Consider the following 18,323-nt stretch of genomic DNA (forward strand, 5'->3'; position numbering starts at 1 on the left):
GGTCACTGGTGCTCCTGAATATGCATCCAGGCAGCTGTGAGTACTGCAAGCTAAGAGAACTAGAAAGGCAATAGGAAACAAGAGAAAATCTCTAGCTTTGCAGGCTGTTAAGTTAATTTTCTTTAAAAACAAAAAATGACTATATACCATGAATACTGTCTAAGCCATAGATAAATTCAGTTGTTTATCTGGACCTGATGCTTAATGGATAAATGCATCTTTTAAAAATGCAGATTCTGCTTTAGTGTATCTGGAGTAGTACCCAAGATTTTGCATTTTAACCAGCTACCATGTGATGCCTGATCGGCTGATCTATGGGACACATTTGAGTAACAAGAATTCTATAGATCCTGTTTCTAGGCAGAATTGCTTTAAGACACTTTCCTTATGCTCTCTAGGAGAACGTTTTTAAATTATATTTTACTCATTTGTTCGAGGACCTCCTACACCTCACAGAAAGGGATTTTTTATAACTAACCTGAGGTTTTTCTACTACAATCAGTCACATTTCTTCCCATGTCTTTCTCAGTGAAGGATGGCTGGCTCTCTATCTTCTTAGATTTAAGGATAATGTCACAATATTACCCTGCCTCCTTCTCTGCCAGGATGATATATCCCAAGCTTTCTTTTATTTTCCTTTTTTTCTTCTTCTTCTTTTCTTTTTTTGAGTTGAATACATTTTCAAATTGATTTAGAGATGGGTTTTGAGTGTTTTTTTCTATAAATTTCCCCAATTGGTTGTTTTCTACTGTTTATCTCTTGCCTATTTTGGATACAGGACATTCCACCACTGAAGAGAGTCCCTGGTGGCCAATAACACATCTATGCATCCCCAAGCAGCTACCATTTAGGGACATAAATGGAGGGATATATGGAGTTCCATTTATTTATTAAGGGTTCTGAGAAAATGCCAGCATAGGGATGCACCATGGTAGCATTCTCCAGATGTTGAGAAGTCTGACTTGGTTTGGGGGCCACTGGTGATTATTTCTCTTCTAATGTAATCATAGCACCTGAAGGGAATATTGGGTCTCCAAGCATGAACAATGCAAAGAAATCTTGAATTGAATGACCCCTATGGGTACAAGTCTAAGCTGACTGACTGTGACTGTGATGGTGACATTCATTTCCTGCCTGCTGCCAGTGCTGAAATCATGGTTAGAGAGAAGAGCAGAAGTTAATTGCCTCAGGGAAAAGATCCCTGTGCTAATCGTCACATTAAAGTTCACATTGCATTAAAGTTTCTAGCTCAGGTTTATTCCAGCAGCTGGGCTCAGACGAGCCATGGAATCTCATGTCTGTACATAGTGACTCTTCTCCAGAGAAATTTTCCATTTCCATTGAGACTGAAATGGGAAAACATTTAGTTTGAACTACAGTTTGAAGACCTCAGTGGGTCCAGGAAGCCCGGAGTGAGAGAGGAAACTTAATTTTGTCTTGTGTGGGCCAGATCATACCAAGAGGGGCTGGCTCTCAGACCCAGAGATTCAGGTGGGCTAAAGGGTCGTTTATTAGACCTGATGAAGATGATTCTGAATCATGTTTTCAACTCACCACAGCCGGACAGATAGCAACCACAACCAACTTAACAAAGAAACCCCAGGAAATATCAACATTTGATTGGTTTATTGGGTGGAAGGCAAGAGCTTGAGATCAGGAGTTATCTTTTTTTTTAAATAGATGGGGCCTGACCTATCACCCAGGCTGGAGCGCAATGGCGATTTTTATAGGTGCAGTCATAACTCACTAGAGCAAACTCCCGGGCTCAAGCAGTCCTCTGCTTCAGCCCCCTGAGGAGCTAGCATTACAGGTGTGCACCACCATGCATGGCACAAGTTATTTTTTATGAGTACTCAGCATATCAGAGCCATTCTCACCTTCCCTATAATCCGTACCCTTTTACATCTCCTTCATGTTACATTTATTATACAAAGCAAATCTGCAGAGTAAAGTCACCAAAGTGCTGCCAAGGTAACTTGGACTCTAATTATGAGTCCAAGTGAATCATTTAATAGTGCCGTGTGGTCTCAGACAAATTACATAGTCTATTTAAACCTCAGTTTTCCAATCCTCAAAGTGGAAACAATAACATTTATTTTGCAACTTAAATTTTTATTTTATTTTTTCAGCATTAAATGAAATTGTATGTAAAACAATTTTAATACTGTGCAGATGGCAGACACTTCGGAAATCTTCTTCAGATCTCATCTGTTTTGACTCCTTTCTTCTGAATCCTTCTAATCTGAAGCTGTCTAATTGTGTTCTGCTTGAGGTTTTTATATTTTGACTTAAATGTAGGTCATTTGTTTACCAAATATGAAAGTCAAGTCCCCAGGGATAATATTTCTTCATCTGTTGCTTTAAATTTCCCTGAGAGACCCAGAGAGTTTTGTTTATTTAAATGCACTTTACATTTTGAGCTTCTGCTAGTGCCAGGCATCCTACTGGGCACTGTGAAGTGCACAGCAATGAACAGGACATGGCAACTGTCAGGAGGAAATATGGTATTTATTAGAGAACTAGCTAATTATATTGTAAAGAAGACTCTGATAAACACCATAGAAAAGGTGGAATTAATAAGGAGGGAGAAGTTAATTATCTAGTGGGAGTAATGAAGAGAAAGAAATTAATTCCTTCTCAGGAGGTAGGGGAAGACTTTTAGAGGAGGTGGTATTTATGCTAGACCTTGAAGGAAAGACCTTTATTTCAACCTCTTATTCTTCTGTACTTAGAAAGCAATCACTCTTTGAATCATGCTAAATTGCTAGTAGTCAATAGTGAAACCAACCTATAGCATTGTCTGTTGAATTCCTGCATCACTGCATTAAGAAAAGAGCACTGGACAGTCCCGTAGAACTGTACTTCCACTTCAAGGCAAGGCATTCAACCTTTCAATGCAAGTAGCTGATTTTTTGTTTTTTGTTTTTTCTTGGCTTTACACATTGCTATGGTTTGAATGTTTGTCCCCTCCAAAACTCATGCTGAAATTTAATTGCCATTATAACAGTATAAAGAGGAAGCACATTTTAGCAGTGATTAAGCCAGGAGGCCTCTACCTTCATGGGTGGGATTGGTGTAGATATAAAGGGTAGGTTCAGTCAGACCCCACTTTCCCTCTCCTGCCCTCTTGCCTTCCACTATGTGATGACATAGCAAGAAGGCTCTCGCCAGATGCTGGCACTGTGTCACTGGACTTCCCAACCTCCAAAACTGTGAGCTGATAAGTTTCCATTTTTATAAGCTACCCAGTCTCAGGTATCCCGTTATAGCAGCACAAAACAGACTAAGACACATTTCTGTGCAACTTCCTCTACCTCAGTGTAGTTTAAAACCAATTTCCTCTCACTCAGTAGAAGCTGTATTACCATATGCCTCATATTCCAGAAGAAAATAAGTTTTTTAATGTAGTTAAACACAATACTATTTCAGCCATTATTTTAAAACAATTATATTATTGACTCATTATTCATCTTTATTTATTTTTAATTAATTTATTAACTAATTTATTTTGAGACAAAGTTTCACTCCTGTTGCCCAGGCTGGAGTGCAATGGCGCAATCTCAGCTCACTGCAACCTCCGCCTCCCAAGTGCAAGCAATTCTCCTGCCTTAGTCTCCCGAGTAGCTGGGACTACAGGCGCTTGCCACCACGCCGGCTATTTTTTTTATTTTTTAGTAGAGATAGGGTTTCACTATGTTGGCTGGGCTAGTCTCAAACTTCTGACCTCAGGTGATCCACCTGCCTCAGTTTCCCAAAGTGCTGGGATTAGAGGCGTGAGCCACATCGCCTGGCCTCATTATTCATCTTTAAATGTCTTCCTTAAACCCTGTCAGCTCCTTCATATCTCCTGTTTGTTGAAACATACAGAACTGGGCGTAGGGTGCTGGGGAGGCTGCAGCCAAGATTTGGAATGAAGAAACTGATTATCCTCAGCTACACTTTGCTCAAGGCCCACCCATTTGTTCATGCAAATACAACCAGATATAAGCTGCCTTGAAAGAGTGTGACCCTATGCACTCTCTGTCAATTGACCTAAATTCCAAATTGTCTCAGTTAATGAAAAATAAAAATAAAACAAACAAAACTAGCCTTTAAAGTGTTTCTCTAGGTCCCAAGACTGTGTCTGCTTGCTTGCTGGGTGGGTGGCATTGGGCTCTCAGCCTCAGAGCTAGCTGAGAAGCAAGATATGCTCCACTTGCCTCCTGCAGAATTTCTCCCTCCTGGGTTAAATGTGTTTAACCTTTGGAATAAAGCAAGATGATATTCAAACATCTTCTAATGAGGCTCTTCAACTTAGGTCTTTGAGTTTTTATTCACCTGAGTGACTTCCCTTAAGCTTGTAAAAATAGACAATTGCCAGGTTTAATACCATCTCTTCTTGTTAAGAAACCAGCAACCAAAACTGTCAGTCAGCTAGGACACTATAATTGTGTTAGTGCTTTAGCCACATGAAAGCACAGACACATTGCTGCTCAGTCTCATCTGAGGTGTAGCTTTGGTTAACACCACTGACAGTATCAACAGTCTTTCACAGACTCTAAAAAGAACTATCTTCTGAACCTGCCGAGAGAAGTAGGAGGCTACTATTTCTGTACGTAGGTAATATGCATATTTACTATGACTGTTCCAGGAGAAGAAAAACTAACCCCCAAAAATAAATCTATTCCTAAATAACTACCTAAGGGAGTGTTATCTTTTAGGATAAACACTAAGGGGAAAAAGCATCCTGACTCTATAAAATGTCCTGTGTTTGAATTGAAGAGATGGGCTACAGATGAGCTCCAGAAAAGTCTAGTTTGGTCATGACATTCATTTGGGTCTTAATTTTGTTTGTGTTTTGACTTTGTTTTACTATGAGAAGGGATACTAATCTCTTTTCTCCCTAACGATTAAGGATATTGTGCACATTACATAACACAAAAGATGTAAAACGTCTTTGAGAGTAAAAGCAATAGGAGAAAATTAGTAAGGCAAAAATACTTTTTACTTTAGCTCCCCAATTATATCGATGAAGTGAATCAGACTTATTTTGCATTACTTTTTCTACATCCACATCAAGGTTTTGTGGGTCGAGGACACCAGGCATACCTGAAGGATTCATAGTTGGGAAACAATGTGATGCTCGGAAAAATCACTGGGCTGATGATTCCAGATGGGAGAGAGGATGCAGGATCCTGGACCTAGGGAAAGAGCAGTAGAGGTACTGATGTCCTGCTTATTGCCTATTGCTTGGCAGTGTCTTTAGAATTAAAGGGACAGGAAGAAACAATTATATCACATTTTTAAGTTAAAAGAGACTTTTACAGATGAGCATCTCTAGAATAAGTCACACTGATACTAAAGTAACCAAGAGGGTTCTGTCCTAGGGGACTGAAGACAGTATATCTGAAAAAGGGTGACTATAGAATTGCAGTTTAGTGTTGTTACTCACATATAGAGCTCTTTACCCCCAACTTGATAAAAAACTGAGCACCATTTCTGGTCTTTGTCTTGACCCATATTTGAAGCCAAGAAAGGGGACATAATCAATGTTTCCTCAGGGACACAGAATTCATGGGCCTGGCTTCAGGAATCCCTGAAGACAGCTTGTCCTGGTGACTGGGCTTCTTCAATCCTCCTACCGAGGTGCATTTAGGCCATGCACAGGGAACGAGGAGTTCAGTGGTGTTTTGGAGGCAGGGCTCTATGACTTTCACTCTGGCTTCCATCTGATTGGAATCACAGTCTACACAGGTCCTTATTGGACATGGGTCTTTTCACACTGCAGAATTCAGAGAAGTAGAGTATGGGCTTTGAAGAGCATAGAGTATAAACTAAAGAATAGGGCCTGGACTTTGGAGTCAGACAAATGTCAGGTCAAACCACAGATCTACCCATTATCCAGTCAATGACATATTCTGTCTTCATTTGTCAGTTGGTAACAATCATGTTTCCTCTGTGCTCGTGAGAATTAAAATGCAACCCAGCATATGTCTGGCACAACTAGAAAGTTCTGAGCACTAGCTCACTTCTCTCATGCAATCTTTATGACTGGTACACAGCAGGCACCTTGCTAGTGGTAACAATGGTTACAGCTGAATTTGAACAAGTTCAAGAGAAAATGTAATTTATGGTTAATAAAATGTTAATTTAGAATATTCCTAAAGGAACAGGAAGCTGAATTCTCTAAACATGGTTAGTATTTTATAAAGTAACTCTTAAGACTCTACAATTTTTTGTTTTGTTTTTGTTCCTTTTTGTTTGTTTGCTTTTTTTCCTCCTAGCTGCTGAAATAAAGATAGTATCAGCATTACTATTTGCAAAACTTTATTCACAGCAGCAGCACATATCTCCCAAGCATCTAAGTAGCCTGGGGTCTTCCACGAAGAGTTGTATGCTTAATCAGCCCCCAATTCCTTGAGGATGAACTTGAGTATAAATTGTTAAGGTAGCTGCTTACCCTGGGAAATGAATTCCGTCTTTCTGGCATAAATGCCCCATCTGATAAATGAGAATATGAGGGTAATGAACAGAATTTGCAGTCCCTGTGCTTTCTGGTAGGAGGTGAATTACTAAGAGTGACTAGACCCCAAAACATGTCTTTCTGGTAACTCCTTCTCATTCTCTTCTCAGGAATGTCACTGTCTCCTCTCACTTCCTGATGATTTCCCCACAACCCAACCACCAATGGGTCCACCCATTCATTCCTTCTTTATTGACGAACAAGCTCTGAAGACTTAAACACAGCACCTGTTCACAGAAAAGCTAGGGTCCCTTAACTAGGTAAAGTCTAAGGTCAACTCACTGATAAAAAACTGTAGTGAAAATATAAATATAGCCAGCTCTGCAGCACCGCTGACTCTCACAGCAAAGCTAACGAGGTAGTTGAGGACAAGGCTTCTAGCCTGGGTCAACCTGGATTTGAGTTCCCTTTCTGCCATTTAATCATGATATGGCTTCAGGAATCTTAAGTCTCTGAAACTCATTTTTTTTGGTTTGTTTCTAGAGTGGATATCAAAATAGCAGCATTAAAAAAATTAACATTTAAATTAAAAAATACAGCAACATTACATATATACATATATATGAAGAGAGAGAGACATTATAGTATCCCTCACAGCAAGTCCTTGATATGTCTCATTTTGTTTTTCTCTTAATTGATTCAATTAATATTTTTTATTATATGCAAGTGTCTATCACTAGCAGTTGGGATGGAAAGTATGGCATAATTGATGTTATAATGGAGGAGAAAGGTGTTGCAATGATGGTAGAGTCTCAGAAATCCTCCAAGATTCCAGGAGGGAGGAAGGTAGAGTAGTTAAGAGTGGAGACACTGGCATGAGAGGATGCTTGTCAGTGAGGACTAAAAAGGAATGTTGTACACATAAAGATTCACTGAACATACGGATTTCAGGAGCTGCACAGTTTTTCAGACAGCACTGAGTCTCTTCCATCTTTTTGTGACCCAGATGGGAAGCGAGGCTTTATAGGATGTCCACTCTGGCTGTTGGAAAGTCCTGCTGGGTAGTCTTTAGAGTGCTTCTGGGATGATGCATCAATTCCACATCCTCCTGGAATCCTCTGAGGGAGTGGTAGACTGGGAGGGGAAGAAGGAAGGACAAATGGAAATTAGAATCATAGGAGCTTCAGTGATAGCTCACCTTACTACAAGTTCCAATATCAAAGCAAGTCTTCTAATTTTCCCAGACACAGACAGGTAGCTCTGATGGTTCTGGAAGGTTCCCAGAGTACTCTGAGAAATAGATAGAGAATTTGCATAATTCCTGATAAATCTTCTTATATTTTAGGGGTAAACATACCTGGGTTCCATTTCCAGATTGGCCTCTTATTGGCTGTGCAACCTTACACAAGTATATTTAATTTCTTAAATACCCATTTTTCTCACTATAAAATGGAAATAATGAGAGAATACAATGGGTTTATAATTTTTGAGATGCACAAAATACATGATACTTTTGATATATTTTAGTGTCTGACCTTCAATAGACAGCAGCTATTGTAATTAATATTTATTTATTTATCTATTATTTGAAATGCCTATAGTCTGGCTCTATTAAGGAATCAGCCCATTTTAGAGATCAGGTCTATGAAAGATAAATGAACAGAAACTGCAAACTTTAACAAAGGAGAAGAAAAAAGGTTGGGACAGTTGCACGAGATGAGCTAGTCTGGTAGACTTGGTGAAGGGCCTTCACGCTAACAGGAAGGGGTTAAACACTGGTGCCACTGGAGAGAATGGCACAACAAGGTTTGTGGGGAGAGGGGAGGGCATGCATTTAAACCAACAGACAGAGAAGATGCCTTTCACATTTCCTACCTACTAAGTCTCTGTGGAATTGGAAGAATTAATGAACTAATATCTATAAAGTACTTGGAGGCTACCAAATAAAACAACTATAGAAATCCCAAGTAGTAGTATCATGTTATTAAACATTTATTGAACATAGTACAGAATATATAAGAGCTATACTTTCTACCCAGAGGGTTTAGAACCTAATTGCAATATTTTATTCATCATCTTGAGGGCAGAGGGAATTCTAAATAAACAATAAGTTTAACATATCTCCAAAGGATTAAAATAGATATTGCATCTGATCACCATAATTTGCTCCCTGAATTTCTGGAATGTAATTTTATTGTCATTATACAATACAAACAGTTATACTGATACTAATGATAATGATACAAATCAAATAAATTATATGCCAGACACTTTTCTAGGTACTCCATGTATGTTATCTCCAATCCTGACAACAAATTCTGAAGAATGAGATTAATATCCTCATTATAAAAATGAGTAAATTGGGGCTTAGGGAAGTTATCCAAGATTACAGAGCTAGAAAATAATGTATTTGGCCCTATAAAACAGCAGAGACAAAGATATTCTAGCTTATAGATTATCTATCTTTTCCCCATAATCTTTTGAGATAGTTGAATAGTCTAGCTGTATACAAGCACTATAACTCTAGTATCTGTCTATTAAATTAATAACTAAAAGTTCTTAACATAGACTCTATAGATACTCTTTAAACTGTTCATGGAATGCTGTAAAATTCTTTGCAAATTTGTATTTCTAATGTGTTCTGCATTTTTCAGAGGAGTGGATTTAGAAACTTCATTAGATTATTAAAGGAGTTCACAGTCCAAATAAGATTAAAAACACTGAGCCCACCTTGGGCCAACTGTGTGTATTGGACAGGGTCCAGAAATATGCTTAGCATGAACCCCACCCTTAACTTCATACATGGCTCAGATATTGAGGGAGTCAGGGATCTACATGTGAATGAGAGATTCAACCTTCTTGCAGCTTTCCCCAGTTGATGTTTGTACTTCCTGTTTTTCAGTCACCCCTTGTGAGCCAGGGATATTAACTATACTACAAAGAGTTCTACCAGTCTAGTCCCAGGCCCCTGTCAAATACCATCTCTTCTGTAATATATTCCTTAACTCTCACAGAAAAGTTAATTACTCCTGCATTTATGTGTATCTCAGTATAAACCCATATTCAAGACATTATATAGCATTGCAATTATGTATGTGTTTATCTCCTTCATCAGAGTCTGCAGTTCTGTAGGGCAAGAGCAATATCATAATTCAGTTTTTTTCCTATCTATATCATGGGACCTAGAATATAATCAGTACTCAACTAAAACTTAATAAATAGACAGGTAGTTAGACAGATGGATATACTGGCACATGAATATTCTTTTTATAGTATTGAAAACTAAGATATTGAAGGGCATGTATTAGGACATAAGAACCCACTAATTTTAGGCCAAGTTATACACAGACTTATATTAGTAAAATTGGTTATGATCATGGGAAGAAGATGCCTGTCACACATTAATTGATGCTTTCCCTTTACTAATGGTTATAGAAGAATAATTCAATGCAATAGAATTTTGCAAAGGGTATAGCTTTTCCATTTAGAATAAAGTTAGGTGATCGGCTATAGTGTGCTGTAAAACTTATTTCAGTTTTCCAGTTCTCTAAAAAAGAAACACTCCAGTTGACTTGCCAGCTCCTGCTTTATGTAACTTGGCTTAATAGAGCAAAAACTTCTCATGATCACAAAAGCCTAATATTAGCACCTCAGTAATGTATTTAAGTTGCCACCTACCCATATAGGCTACCGATCCTTGGAGGAGCCTAATAGGACAGGAGAATTCCTGCTATTTTAGAGTGCCATTGACAGTGAAGAGGATAATAATCTTAAGCAATCTATCAGGCTTACATTTAGTGAAAATTCATAGCTTGTTAGCCTGGCTAATCTTTGAGTTACCTGTGTTTGTACAGAAAATCCTGTTATCTCTTATCCTATCTATTCCCGTGGTGATCAATGGGGCTGTATTCATGGCAGAAACCAGTCCTGATGACGTCATCCTCATCACCATGGGAACACTGTCTTTTTGCAAAGATGAGAGTTAAGTCCCTCCTAACAAAAGTCCAAGGGCTCTCTTGAAATATGATGAGAATTTTCCAGTGGGATTTAGCTATAATCCATGAGGGGTGACATGAAAGAATAAGCATTTATGAATTTTACCGAAAGCCCATGAATTCTAAGACTTAAAAAAGAAAATCTTATCTTCAAATAATAAAGAGATAAAAAGAATCCACTTTTACAGAGGCAGTTAGGTGTTTACCCAATAGAATAATCTGTGTGTTTTATGCTTTCCTCAGGTGTACCAGAATAGCCCTCCAACCCTTCAATCTACACTGCTGCCTGGCATCTCAGGAGAACCTGGTCCTAGAACAGAGAAATGTTTTTATACCAAAAAATGTATTTTGGTATAAATCTCTTATTTCTTCAGGCTGTAAAACAGAGTTGTACATTTATTACTCTTTGGTAAAGCATACTGACTTCATGAATTTGTGGCTTATTTTTTTCTCATTTGTTCAGTGGTGGCTATAGTAAGAAAGTTCTGAGATTTTCGCCCCGGCAAAAAAAAAAATAAAAATAAAAATAAATAAAAAGTTATTGTGGCATGAAAGATAACTCTTTGGTTTCTAAATGGACATGTTATATATTCCTTGGATACAGTATTCTCTAGAGTAGGAGGCCCCAAATTCCGGGCCATGGACTGGTACTGGTCTGTGGCCTGTTAGGAACTGGGCCACACAGCAGGAGGTAAGTGGCAGGTGAGCCAGCGAAGCTTCATCTGTATTTACAGCCGCTCCCCATCACTCACGTTACTTCCTGAGCTCCACTTCCTGTCATATCAGCGGTGGCATTAGATTCTCATAGGACTGGGAACCTGATTGCAAACTGTTTATGTGAGGGATCTAGATTGAGTGCTCCTTATGAGAATCTAATGCCTGAGGATCTGTCACTGTCTCCCATCACCCCCAGATGGGACCATCTAGTTGCAGGAAAACAAGCTCAGGGCTCCCACTGATTCTACATTATGGTGAGTTGTATAATTATTTCATTATATATTACAATGTAATCGTTATAGAAATAAAGTACACAATAAATGTAATGTCCTTGAATCATCCCAAAACCATCCCACCTCCTTCCCACTCCACCCCCGGTCCATGTAAATATTGTCTTCCACAAAACCAGTCCCTGGTGCCAAAAAGGTTGGGAACTGCCACTCTAAAGGAAACCTTGTCTGTGGCAATATGAAGGTCACAGAGAAATATTTTGTTTTATACTTTATTCTGTCACTAAAGTTTCATGTTCATGCATTTTCCATAATGTCAGAAGTCATGGATAAGTCTATGAGAAGCTGAGGATATGGGCATGATCTCTGTGTTGCATCCCTAAAAATTTCTGGCTGGTGGTTTCAACAGCCAATGGGGCCCTAACAAAGTAGGCAGAGTCCTGTCCTTTGATGCATGGAACCAATCACTCTGCTGTGGAAGTTGAGGAAAGGGGGACATAAGTACTAAATCCATGACTTCTGGGGTCATAAATCCCTGACTCTGAGATGCAAATATAAGAAAAATTTGACACTTCAGGAGTTAAAGGCACTTCTAAAGTGCAAGACATCATTTCCTCTTACATCTGAAACCCCAACGTCCCTCAGACTCAGGCTTAGAGAAGCAGAGTAGCTTACTTAAAATCCCAGAATTGATGGATGATAGAACTGGATTTGAAGCTGTACTCTGAGATCCATGCAAAAAAAATTTGAGTCCTTTTTAGTAAAAAGATTCAAAGCTGTTAAAGCTGTTCTTGTATTGTATCCAGACACCATTCTAGTCTGAGTTGCTTACCACATGTGCCTTATTCCCCACCTCACCACACATTATACTTTCATCTTCACAAAAGACACTGCAATATCAATGACGCAAAAGTTCATCTATTATTTTTCCAACATGAATAAGAGACAGGAAAGACCAGCTAAGTTACACAGCAGAGAAAACCTGAACTTTTACTTAGCTTCAGCATTGAATCCAGTGTAATTTTTGAAACTGATTAATTTTGGAAAGCTTTTGAAATTTTGCGCTTACTTGGAGATTATACAAAATTGAATTAAGAGGCTCTTTGACTCTCTGCTAGCTGGGATATAGATCAGGGCTCAGACTGGCTGCTGCCTTATGTTGGCAAAGTAATTTAGGCAATTCATCCACAGCCTGCCTTCTGATCTGTTAACATGGATGTAAGAACTCGTGATGGGTTTAGTCTTATTGATTGGGTGCTCGAGTGCTTGTGGGAACTAGGATGCTGTGATATTGCAAGCATAGTTCAACACGTGGCCCACAGTGTTGCTGATAAAGAACCCTTCTAAAACGTAAAGCTGATTCTTACTCTCACTCCCCACCCCAACACTCTAGTAACTTTCTTTTCCATCAGAACAATGCCAAGCTCCTTTTTCTGACATTCAGGTTAACCACAATCTGGCCCCACTTCACACCTATCAGCTACCCTTTCTACTGCACAGACCAGCACCTGCTCCTTTGCAAATGCCAAATTCTTCATTTGGGACTTTATACTCCTCACTTCTCCAGGAACTTCAGGAAACCTTCTCCCTGTCTGCCTGAGTTTTGTAGGAATGTTTTCTTTACTAACATAGCATCTTATATATGGTATTCAGCACACTGTATTGTAATCAGTGGTTTTCTTGTACATACCACTACAATTCAAAGACTCTGGGAACGGCACTCTCCTACCTACCATATATTTATTCCAAGTATTTACCTTGGTATATTTAGTAAACTAGTAAATGAATACTCAGGGTTCATACTTCAAGAAGACACTGGGGATACAAAATATACAACGGGACTTGCTTATCACAATTGTATAATTTTTTAATCTCAATTTTGGAAACCTAAGTAACTTATGTGCCAGGAAAAAACATGCACATTTGCTCTGGGCATATTCTATGACTTTACATTTGTGAACTGGCTGGCATTTGTGGTTCGGTTTCAGGTACCAACTGAATCCCCAGGTTCTGAGCTACAGCAAGGCTGAAGGTGAATTTTTTTAAAAAGGCAGCTGAGTATAGGCTCTAGAAGCAAACATGTAAAATTCAGAAGGGTTGAACTGGTGAGCTGATTGGTGGGAAGTGATGGCCACATCCAGAAACCAGTTAAATGTCAGTACCAGCATGTCGTGAATAAAAGAAACAGCCACACTATTTATCTGGAAAATCTCCAGAGATAGAAACTGGGCAGACTGTAGAAATGTTCAAAATAGCCAGAGACCTTTAAGGTATACTTTCCACCTCCAATAATGCATTGATTTATTTTTCCTCGCATATCAGTTCCTTCCATAGCTTTTATTATGTCTTTCAGGGTGCCACTATCTTCCCAATAACCTAAAAATATGACACTTAAAGATTTGGGTGATTTCTTATTTCCAGGAGGGAAGAAGGAAGAAAAAAGTTACGGTTGGTATATGGTTGTTTACATAACTGGTTACAGGGAAGTTGCTTCTTTGCTCAGAACCAGAGGTGGTGCCTCACAGAAGCATCGTTTCTTTGGATAAAAAAGATATATAGAGAAGGTGTGGTGCCCCTTGGAGATGCATCAGCAATTTGAGAGAAATAAGTACAAGGGAATAAGTACAAGGGGAGAGATTAAGAATCTTAAAAAAGAAAAAAGAAAAAAGAAAAGAAACAAGATAAGCAAAGCCATATTTTATTTCTCTCCACACCATATGCATCATCTATTAAATTAGCTGCACTTGAGGATATGGTTAGACAAAAGCAGTCTATCCACAAAATGCCTTGGAATGGAGCAGAAAAAGCAAAACAAATGAAAACATTAAATTAACTTCATACAAAGTGTCTCTAAAAAAATAAACACATAAAATAGGAATAAAAGCATTTAACCTCTGGTTTCTGGTCTGGCATGTAAAGAGGTTAGAAATTACTGTTCCATTCTAACAACATGTAAAAGTCTAAACAAACTGAAAAGAAATAAGCAACTGTGCGTAGATCCATCACAGGGCAAACTGCTGCTCCTAACTTGGCAAGATCAACAGACAAATACAGAGAAGCACAACTTACTGGAGCAAAAACCCCGTAGGGGAAACCACTATGGGAATCAGTGCCAAGGTAGGAAAAATCTAAACTGTAATTGACAAGTTGCTTGAGGGTTACTGTGGACAAGTCTGAGAGATTAAAAATTTTAGCTTCTTATTAAGTCCTGCCCTCAAGAGAAACTTTTTTATTTATTATTATTATTATTTTGAGATAGGGGGTCTCACCATGTTGCCCAGGTTGGTCTCAAATTCCTAGGCTCAAGCAATCCTCCTGCCTCATCCTCTGGAGTAGCTGTGATTACAGACACGTTACTATGTTCAGGGGAAACAGTTTAATCATGCCCTAACCTGCCAGTGTTTTTTCAAAGCCTGACTAACCTAGGGAAGGAGAATGCCCAATTCCAGCTCCGTCTAGCCATCCTGCCTGACTTAACATGGCAGGAGGAACTGAGAAGCACTGGAAAAAATTCACAGTCCAAGGGCAGAGGCTCATCAAAAGACTAATACCTAATCATAGAGCTATCAAACGCTTCCCCTCCCTCTGCATCTTACCATATTACTAAGGCCTATTTACAACCTAGTACATCATGTCCACCTTTTGACAACAGCAACAACAAAATTACAAAGCACACTAACAAGCAAAAACAGTTTGGAGGATGGAACACGCATCAGGACCAGAGTCAGATATAGCAAGACTTGGAATGATCAGACCAGGAATTAAAAAGCATATAACCTAAGGATTTTAATGAACAAATGCAGACAACATGCAAGAACAGGTGAATACCATAAAAAGAGAAATGCAAATTATAAGAAAAAATAAAAAAGAAATGCTAGAAATAAAAAAACCTTAATGGAAATAAATAATGCCTTTTGTGGCCTCGTTAGTAGACTGGACACAGAAAAGAATCTCTGAGTTTGAAGATATTTCAATAGAAACTTCCAAAATTGAAGAGAAAAGACAAAATACTAAAAAAGAATTCCCAAGAACCATGGGACAACTACAAAAGGTGCAATACATGCCTCATGAGAACACAAGGTGGGGGAGAGAGAGACAGAGAGAAAGAGACAGAGAGACACACACATACACACACACACACACACACACACAGAGATGAATCTAAAAAAATTAAAACAGTAGTGACTGAGAACTTCCTTAAATTATTATAAGACACAAAGCTACAGATCCAGAATGTGCAGAAAACACGAGGCAGAATAAATGCTGAAAAACCTACACCTGGGAATACCCGATTCAAACTGCAGAAAATCAAATACATAGAAAAATATCTTCAAAGAACCTGGGTGGGTAGAAGGCCAGGGAGAACCGCTACCTACAAAGAACAAACATAAAAATTACATCTGACTTCAGAAGCCATGCAAGAAAAAAGAGAGTGGAATAAAATACTTAAGGTGTTGAGAGAAAACAACAACAACAAACAAACAAAAACAAACAAACAAAAATCTCCACCAACTTAGAATTCTGTGCCCTATAAAATTATTCCTCAATAGTGAAGGAGGAAAAAAGTACTTTATCAGGCAAACAAACATTGAGGAAATTTGTTGTCAGTAGGCCTGTCCTACAAGAAATGTTAAAAGAAGATCTTTACAGAGAAGAAAAATAATGTAGGTTGGAAACTCAAAACTACATAAAGAAGGGATACAAGAGGCATACCTCAGAATGAATACATGAAGGTAAAATAAAAACTTTTATTTTTCTTATTCTTAGTTGATCTAACAGATAGCTGTTTGTTTAAATAGTAATAGCAACAAAGTATTTGTGTACATATGCACATACTTATGGACACTTACAGATACTTATATATAAGTGAAATGAAAAACAGCAATGATAAAACAAACAGGAATGAAGAATTAGAAAAATTTTGTTATTATGAAGTACTTGTGGTACCTCTGAACTGGAATAGTGTTATTTGAAAGTAGACTTGGATCCATTGTAATATATATCACAAACTCCATGGCAAGTATTTTAAAAAAGTGAAAAAGAGAAATATAATTGACTAAGAAAGGAGAGATAATGAAATTCTATAAAATGATCAGTTAAAACCACAACAGGCAGAAAAAGTATGGAAGACAAAAACAAGAACAAAGAGAAAAGGCAACAAAGAGAAAACAGTCACAAACATGGTAGATATTAATCCAACTATATTGACTTTAAATGTTAATGGCCTCAGTATGCCAATTAAAAGACAAAGATTGTTAGAGTGGATCAAAAACAAAACCCATGCATATGTTGTCTATAAGAAATCACTTTAAATATAAAGGCACATATATACTAAAAATATAGGGGTGAAACAAGATATATCAAGCTAATGCCAATCAAAAGAAAGCAGGAGTAGCTATATTAATTTCAGACAGAGCAGCCTTGCAAGAAGACATAATAATCCTTGATGTGTATGTGCCTAACAATAGAACATCCAAATGTGTGAGTCAAAAACTGATAAAGTTACAAAAAGAAATAGATTAATTCACTATCACTATTGAAGACTTTAACACTCCACCAGGCAAGAAATCAGTAAGGACGTGGATGGACTCAAAATCATCAATCAACTGGAAATAATTGACATCTATAGATTATTTTGTCTAACAACAGCTGATTATGCATTCTTCTCAATCTCACATAGAATGTTTTTCAAGATAGATCACATTCTGGACCATAAAACACATCTTAACAAATTAAAAAGAAGATATATCATATAGGATCTGCTTTTAGACCACAGTGGAATTAAACTAGAAATCGTTATCAAAAAATAGTGCGAAAATCCCAAAATACATGGAGCTTAAACATCATGCTTCTAAATAACAACTGGGTCAAAGAAGAAATCTTAAGAAAAAATTTAAAAATGTTTTGAACTAAATAAAAATTAAAATATGAATTGTCAAAATTTGTAAGACACAGCAAAACTAGTGCTTGGAGAAAAATGTATAGCAGTGCATGTATATATGTATTTAAAAGAGAAAGATCTAAATTCAATCTTCTAAGTTGATATTTTAGGAATCTAAAAACAAGAACAATTTAAATCTGAAATAAGCAGAGAAAAGACATAACAAACAGTAGTATAGAAATCAATGAAACTGAAAACAGGAAATCAATAGAGAAAATCTACAAACCAAAAGCTGATTAGTTGAAAAATCAATTAAATTTAATTTAAGCCTTTAGGCCAGGCTAAACAAAATTTTAAAATTACTAATGTTAGAAATGAAAGAGAGGATATCATTGCAAATTCCATGGACATTAAAGGATAATAAAGGAATATTATGAAAAACTCTATGCCCACAAATTTTATAACTTAGATACAATTATACAATTCCTTGAAAGACATAATCCGCCTAAATATATATATTTTAAAAAACACTCTGAATAGGCTTATATTTATTAAGAAAATTGAATCATAAATCAATAAACTCTCAAAACAGAAAGTAGCAGATGCAGATGGGTTCACTGGCGAATTCTAGAAAATATTTAGGAAAGAAATTATACCATCTATTTACAACCACTTCAAGAAGATAGAGCAGAGGAACACTTCCCAACTCATTTTGATTATGCTAGCATTCCCTAATTTGAAAACTAGACAAATCATTACAAGAAGAGAAAAATACAGACAAATATCTCTCACTGACATAGATATATAAATCCATACCAAACTAATAATAAATCAAATCCAATGATGTACAAACAGAAGAATTCCATACCATGATCCAGCGGAATTTATTTCAGGTATTGAAGGCTAGCTCAACATTTGAACACCAATTAATGTAAATCATCACTTTGCCAGGCTAAAGAAGAAAAATTATATGATCCCAGCAATAGATACAGAAAATAACTGACAAAATCCAACACTTATTTATGATAAAAATGCTCAGTAAACAAGGAAAAGAGGGG

At 37.5% G+C, this 18,323-nt stretch overlaps 1 long non-coding RNA gene across 1 annotated transcript in view; it reads right to left on the reverse strand.

Annotated features, from left to right (window-relative positions):
* Positions 1-18,323, reverse strand: part of LOC126935676 (uncharacterized) — a 135,440-nt gene that overhangs the window by 57,205 nt on the left and 59,912 nt on the right. The window contains exons 4-5 of the long non-coding RNA XR_007719277.1: positions 7,385-7,576; positions 5,089-5,180 (exon numbers count right to left, since the gene is read on the reverse strand). This is a non-coding gene — a long non-coding RNA (uncharacterized LOC126935676). The remainder of the gene's footprint in view (positions 1-5,088; positions 5,181-7,384; positions 7,577-18,323) is intronic.

Source organism: Macaca thibetana, chromosome 14, assembly GCF_024542745.1.
Source record: "Macaca thibetana thibetana isolate TM-01 chromosome 14, ASM2454274v1, whole genome shotgun sequence".
In the NCBI taxonomy this organism is placed as follows: Eukaryota; Metazoa; Chordata; class Mammalia; order Primates; family Cercopithecidae; genus Macaca; species Macaca thibetana.